Source organism: Scylla paramamosain, chromosome 6, assembly GCF_035594125.1.
Source record: "Scylla paramamosain isolate STU-SP2022 chromosome 6, ASM3559412v1, whole genome shotgun sequence".
In the NCBI taxonomy this organism is placed as follows: Eukaryota; Metazoa; Arthropoda; class Malacostraca; order Decapoda; family Portunidae; genus Scylla; species Scylla paramamosain.
In genome coordinates this window covers 4,802,501-4,810,000 of record NC_087156.1, presented here as the reverse complement: position 1 = coordinate 4,810,000, position 7,500 = coordinate 4,802,501, and the positions used below count along the sequence as shown (strand labels likewise).

At 40.5% G+C, this 7,500-nt stretch overlaps 1 long non-coding RNA gene across 1 annotated transcript in view; it reads left to right on the top strand.

The window, feature by feature from the left end:
• LOC135101088 (uncharacterized) overlaps positions 1-6,625 on the top strand; it is a 61,649-nt gene extending 55,024 nt beyond the window's left edge. Inside the window, exons 2-4 of the long non-coding RNA XR_010269010.1 lie at positions 1,351-1,435; positions 5,340-5,522; positions 5,961-6,625. This is a non-coding gene — a long non-coding RNA (uncharacterized LOC135101088). The remainder of the gene's footprint in view (positions 1-1,350; positions 1,436-5,339; positions 5,523-5,960) is intronic.
• The last annotated feature ends 875 nt before the right edge of the window (positions 6,626-7,500 follow it).

Genomic DNA, 7,500 nt, shown 5'->3' with positions numbered 1-7,500 from the left:
ATGGATATAGCGATGTACTGGGGTGGTGTGTCGAGGTGAGATTTATATTGAGTCCAAGTGGGCCACCCCGTGTAGGATTGCCAGCCTGGTATGTACGAGTAAAGACAGAAATTGTTCCTGTCATGTCCGTGGAATATTGTGGGGGAGGTAAGAAGCAATAGGATAAACCATATGGGATGTGTTGGGGATGGAATGATGTGGCGGCGTGCATGAATGAAGGACGTGGCAGACTGTGACTTAAACTGGAAAGGTTACTGTTGGGGTTAAGATTATGAAAGCTATGTTAGTACTGAAACAACGCAGAAGCTTGCAAAATAAGTGGACTTCAGTGGAAAATTGTCAGAGATATTGATATGTAGCAGTACTTTATAGTATGAGTTTCAGCAGACACTGTATCTGCTGTAAGGGAGAAACTACATTAAGACATGGGGGTTATACATGCACGTGAGGTTTAGGTGCGGTCTTGTACCTATTGGGGAGAGGCTGTCTGGAGGGTGACTTATAGCCGTGTTTATGGGGCAAGGTTGAGGCGGCACTGTCTGAGGCGCCAAGAGGAAGGATGGACCCGTTTGACAAGTGTGTTTGTGTCACGAAATTGTCGAATATTATGTGTGTTATGTGCATTGTGTGTGTGTTGAGGAGGGCGTGGCGCTGTGTGACGTGGCGTGGCTGTTTAGAGTGATGTGAGGGCGTGGTGCTTCGCTGGTGATGGTGGTGGTGGTGGTGCAGAGGGAAGGAGGGAAGGAGGAAGTGGCTCATGAGGGGGGATGGGGAGGGGTGTGGTTAGATGTATTAGTTCCTGGTACACTCTTACGAAAATAAAGTAATGATAAAGTTTGCTCCTGTTCCTCCGTTGCTCTTCAATGTACCTGGAGTGCTGGATGTGTTACTGCCTATGTAATACCAAGCAAAAATGTACGTGATTCATTATTTTATACTCGTGTTATATGTTAGTGGGTTACTTTCTTTGCTTAGGTATTTTGCGATGATAACACAAGGTAACACAAAAGAAGACCAAATGTGCTGGTAGATCTGCTGACCCTCACAAAGGTGCTCCCTATAGACCACTGGCCAGTTTGAAGTGAGAGGTGTAAGATGGCAGTGACAAAGGCTTCTCTCTATATTTACTCGTCTACTTTCTTTACTCCTCGGCATCTTACGTACACCTTCTGTCATTTGGTGGCCTGCTTTGTACGCATGAATTCTGAGTGACGGTTGAGAAGTGATCACAAAAGATGCCTTACATTTCTGGTTCATAAAGACATTGGGAGAAAGTGTTCAGATAAATTTAATTCTTCCTTTGACCTACTGAACAAGTTGTTGTTTTTTTGTTTTGTTTTTCTTTCACAGACGTACCATGCGAGAAAAAAAAAAAAAAACAAGAAGGGAGCGAGGTTGTCCGAACTCTGGTCTTCTCCACGGGGGCAACGGTAAGGTGAGTAGATCAATATGAATAGTGTTCAGCATGTCTGTCTGTCTCGCTTCGCTTTTTTTTTTTTTTTTTTTTTTACAGCAATGAGATCAGATTTTGGGATAAAATTAACAGCATCCTGTGCGAGTGGTTATTATCCATGGGCAAAAATAGCAGTATTTCAAAAATTTCAGGAGAGCGGAGATTCTGGATTTTTTTTTTTTTTTTTATGTATATAGATTTGTTTTATTTTCTATCTTTATCTAAACATTGCTCACCGGAAAGCAGTCTCTTTGATTCCTCTCCCAGCCACACAGGCCGTGCTGCATACTTGGCGCCTCTGGAAACATACGAGAAAAAAAAAATACTTTTCAAATAATTGCTTATTACGGGAAAACAGTCCTTGATATTTAGGTGTCAAAAAGATTGCTGTCACTCTGTCCGGCCAGCGATCTGTCAACCACTTCAGCCAGCTATTTCCAGTCTTGAATGCATTTTTCGAGCCAGCACATTTTCGACTATTGTTATCATTTATTTCTTTATTTTATTTGGAAGAACAGGCTGTAAGGGGATTACTGCGCATGGAACAAAAAGAAAATTATAGTAGAAAAAATCCCTTCCGCCCATTTACATTTCCCGTCCATCACTTGACTGAATTCGCGTTATTTCACTTGTATTGGTAATTCCCTTTGTGCGATGCATTTCATGACTGCCCTGATTCATCCTCCGCGTATCATGCCCCGATATAAAAAATAATAAATACAACAGAAAATAAACAAAGTGAGTTACCTCCCGATTCTTTCATGCAGTGCAGCCACACAAATATAGTAGCGGAAAAAATGTGGTGTTTAGCGAGGGAGCGGCTGAGAGGAGAGGTGGTGGTGTTGCGTGAGTGAGGCGGTGGTGGGGGTGCGCTGCTGCCCCTGGAACTGAATAGAATGCGAGACACAGACACAGAGATGATTAAAGTGTGAATGAAATAAGGATGGGTGATAGAAATAGATAAATTGGGTAGTTGCGTGGATGAAGTACGCTCAATCATGTTGTTAGGGAGTAGTCAATAGGAAGCTTTAAGAATAGACTAGCTAAATTCATGGAAAGGACTGAAAAGTGGGCGTCTGTGTGTAGTATACAACGACTGGCGTATGTATTATACTGGCTTCATGTGCGTCTTTTGCAGTGTCCCCTTAAAGACCAACACGGAAACTTATTTTGCCATTTTCTTTCATGGAACGGTATTCTTTTCTTTTCTTTTCATATATTTGTCTTTTTTTTATGTTGTTCCTTATTCGAATGACGTTTATCTTTATTTCTTGGAAGGGAGAAGTGATAAGCTTCATGAATATCTACTGTATGTGAGCCGTGGATGTGTCAGTGTGGTTGATTGCTCTTCTTTACATTGCACGATGCTTACTTACTCTCTGTTGAATTGACTAAAAATAGCTCTCGTGAATAATCGACTGTGGATGTGCCAGTGGTCAGGATGTTTGCTCTTTTCGCATTTTACAATACTCGTCTCGTCTCTCGTGACAGTATAATTGGTGTGTCAAATGAAGTTACGTTCCGCCAAGTATTTTCTTTTAAATCAAGGTAGCGTATTTGTTAAAATCAACCAGGTTAGTTAGACTTCACGGTATGCGAAGTTAAGTCCTGCTCATCAGTGAATAAGACCATCTCCTCCATTCAGTGTTATCGTGTCTAATGATAATAATAACAGCTTTTTTTTTATTTTTGTTATCCCACGTGATTAGTATTCTATGATTTTCTGTTTTGGCATTATTGTATTACAAATATAATGGAAACTCAGTGCACATCCTACACAACGCCTGGCACATGTACACCCTCCACATTACATATTCCGTTACATTGCATCTCTTGTATTACACTCCACACTGAAGCGTAAGATAATACTCGTATAGGTGCATAATAATAATAATAATAATAATAATAATAATAATAATAATAATAATAATATAGGTGTCCAAGTAGGTGTGGTGAAGATGACAGAGTGCACGAGGACTCCCCCACATCTAAACCCTAGATTATTGTTATAAGCTGTAAAGATGAATCCTACATGCACACGTGGAGTTAAACCCACCTCCGAGGCAACGTGATAGAAGAGGACAGTGTGTGTGGGTGTGGGAGGCACTGTTAGAGAGAGAGAGAGAGAGAGAGAGAGAGAAGGAGAGAGAGAGAGAGAGAGAGAGAGAGAGAGAGAGAGAGAGAGAGAGAGAGACTTACGTAGGTGTGTCGGTGGTCCAGGCTGAGTCTAGTGAATGGCTGGATTACAAGTGGCAGTGGATGAGGGTCACTGTGGCAGACTGACTGTGGCGCTACACAAGACATGTTGCAGCTTTTGTGTGATCGACTCTGCAAAAATTCAAAGGTCACTCCAGTAATCTTAGGACTTCCCCCTTCGTCGTTCATTATTTGCTTGTATCTGGATGCCATACTGGTAAATACTATTGCAGTTCAAAAATCACTGCAATAATCTTAGGACATCTCCCTTCGCTGTTCATTATACACTTCTATCTAGGTTTCATATAGGTAAATAATGCCATACACGAAGTCTCCTCCTTGAAAGTGCCAAGTAGTGTAATTCACCCAATGATGAATTCTCCAGCATAACCTAAGCTAAACCTAACTTAACATTACATAATCTAACTTAACATAGCATTACATAACCTAACCTAACTTTACCTAACATAATCTATCCTAATTTAACTTAACCTAATTTAACCTAACATAACATTACATAATCTAACCTAACCTAACTTAACCTAACATTATCTATCCTAACCTAACGTAATCTAACCTAACCTAACATTATCTATCCTTCCTAACCTAACCTAATTTAACCTAACATAACATTACATAATCTAACCTAACCTAACTTAACCTAACATTACCTATCCTAACCTAACCTAACCTAACATAACATTACATAATCTAACCTAACCTAACTTAACATTATCCATCCTAACCTAACCTAACTTAACCTAACATTATCTATCCTAACCTAACTTAATTTAACCTAATCTAACAATATAACCTAGCATAGTAAAGCATTTCCATGAGTGAATTACATAGGAAAAGTGAGCTTTCACTATATTCATATTAATTTATCAACTAAATGTCAAGGACTTATTGTAAGGTGTAGGTATTTCATTACAGTAACGATTTAAAACATTTTTTGTATGTAGGTTACATGAAAAATGCTGCATCAATTTATTCTAACCTTCCTATAAACTAATATTATGAAGGCATTGGACAGGCGAAGTGATTTACGGCACTTCATTCGAATCTCATGTGCTTCATTCTCATTTCAAGATCACTTTTTTTTTCCACTTGTTTGACACTCTATTCTCTTATTTTCACTTATTCCCTTCACATTCATTTGGATTTTAGTTTTCACCCCTTATCCAGACGAGGCGCCAAGGAATATAGGTGAAGACTGAAAATAGGTGAGGATTGTACTCGACTTGAATAGTGCAGCAGGTGGAGGCGAGACAAGCAAGGGTGTGCAGCAGTGGGCAGCATGGGTAGCCCGCCTTGCTTGGTCATGTTACATCACCTGGGTGGGGAGGGGGGAGGTGAGAGCTGGAGTACGTGTGGGTTTTCTTTAAAGATCATATCATCATCATCTTCATCATCATCATCATCATCATCATCATCATCATCATCATCATCATCATCATCATCATCATGGCCATCGTCGTCATCGTCATCACCATCGTTATCTTTATTATTGTCATTATCATCTAACATCACCATTCTCATCATCATTATCATCTTCGTCGTCATCATTACTGTTTTCATCATCATCATCATCATCATCATCATCATCATCATCATCATCCTCTCAACCTTCACTCACTTCCTTCACGTCATTGAGCCTTCATGCAAACCTTCTTATCTCTTCCTGCAGTTCTCCGTAGATTTTGTCACGGCATGTCTTACTAGTCACGCAGTCACAAAGCCACAAGGCATCGTGAAAGCGCCCCAGCTGCAGCGCTCCTCTGCCTCCATGGTTGTGCTGCGCGACCAATAAAACCGGCGTTGTATATCACTTTGCCTGTCCAGTACCTTCATAATATTAGTTTATAGGAAGGTAAGAATAAATTAATTTAGCATTTTCATGTAACCTACATATAAAAGCATTTTAAAACCGTTACTGTAATGATTACCTACACTTCTTTACAATAAGTCCTTGACATTTAGTTGATAAACTAATATAAGTATAATGAAAACTCATTTTCCTATGCAACTCACTCATGGAATTACTTTACATTACACTAAAATAAACATCAACACTCCTTAGTAATTAATCCATACCATTTAATTTAAGGAATTAATATACATAAAGCAAGCACATCTGTCATTTAACCCACACATTGAATTACTTTAGATAATGAGTGTTAGTGTAACAGATACCACCACTTATGTCAAATTGATCCATGATATTTACTTAAGGAATTGATACTGATGAAGCATACACTTTTCCTTGTAACTCACAGGATTCGTCTAACTTGTTATTTTTTTTTTTCAGTTTATCTATGACTGATGAGGGATATGGATACGGATACAAGAACTCAAAACGCCAGGTAATGATATGACTGATAGTAACAGTTTGTCATTCATTACTTCATCTGAGCAACCTTGGACGACTCTTACAAACAAAACAAAAACTATAAGCGCAAAACCCCGTGCCCGCTCACTCCTCCTGATGACTTAGAAAACTTTACTCTCCACCTACAGCAATCCATTGTGATCAGCACTGCAAGATGCCTCACCAGCCACAGGTTTAACCCTTTGACTGCCACTTGGTACACCTTTCTCTAATTGCTAATCACTCTGAGACATTTTCACCTGTTCTACATCCAGTCTTTGAATTGGGAAGGAATTGCAAAATATATTCTTTTTTTCTTTTTCATCGTAAACTTTCTTATAGATAGTTATAAAGATTTCACACATTGCTTCTGGTGCTGCTAATTGTTTCGTGTCGCAGTGAAAGGGTTAACGAATCTACATGCAAAGATACACTCGATTCTTTTAGAGCATCGGTGAACAATAACTAAAAGCAGTAAATGTACTGCAAAAACTCTCTTGTATAGTGAAGTTCAAAGGCGCGACGCCCTTGTTGGCCTGCACGTCTCGCCACACAGGTTAATTGCCCTAATCAGAACAGGTAATTGCAAGGATTAGGTCTCCAAACCACATAATTGATCGAATTCTTGTTTAATAACTTCCCTAGGTGATATTTTGTGTGTGTGTGTGTGTGTGTGTGTGTTTTATTGGATTCAAGTTTTACGTCCAATTAAAGCACCATTGAAAAGATGTGTTATAACATATTCCTACTACTACTACTACTAATAATAATAATAATAGAACTGCTCTCTCTCTCTCTCTCTCTCTCTCTCTCTCTCTCTCTCTCTCTCTCTCTCTCTCTCTCTCTCTCTCTCTCTCTCTCTCTCTCTCTCTCTCTCTCTCTCTCTCTCTCTCCACACCTCCTGAAACTGAAACTATCATCGCACACCCACCACTTCCTTCTATACCCCCTCCCCCCTTCTCCTCCATCCTCCTCCTCCTTTACCTCCGTTCCTTCTTCCATTCCTCCCATTCTCCCTCCCTCCCTCCCTCCCTCTGCACCCACCACATCTTATCGAGAGTCGGAAAGTGAGGCTGTATCACGACAAATCTCCAGAAAATCGATATAACTTTAATTCCTTAGAAAGCCCTATAACAGTTATCCCCGCGCATTCCGTTTTCTATCACCCGCCCTGAGCACCGCCAGGAGCTAGGTGGCCCTCGGGTCATTTGGGTATCGGAGTTCAAAAGTTAATTAGTGAGATTATATCGTTACTGTTACGCCGACATGGAGAGAGAGAGAGAGAATGGAGGAGAGAAAGAGAGAGAGAGAAAGAGAGCGTGCAGCCACCCAGCCAGCCAGCCAGCCAGCCTGCCAGCACAACAAGACGGGAGTTTAGGGTGGAAAGGGCGAGGTGGAAACCGAGGGGGAACTGCACTAGTCATGGCGGGTGAGGCAGGACGGATGGTTTGGCTGACAGGGAGTTAAAACTGTAGTGGTG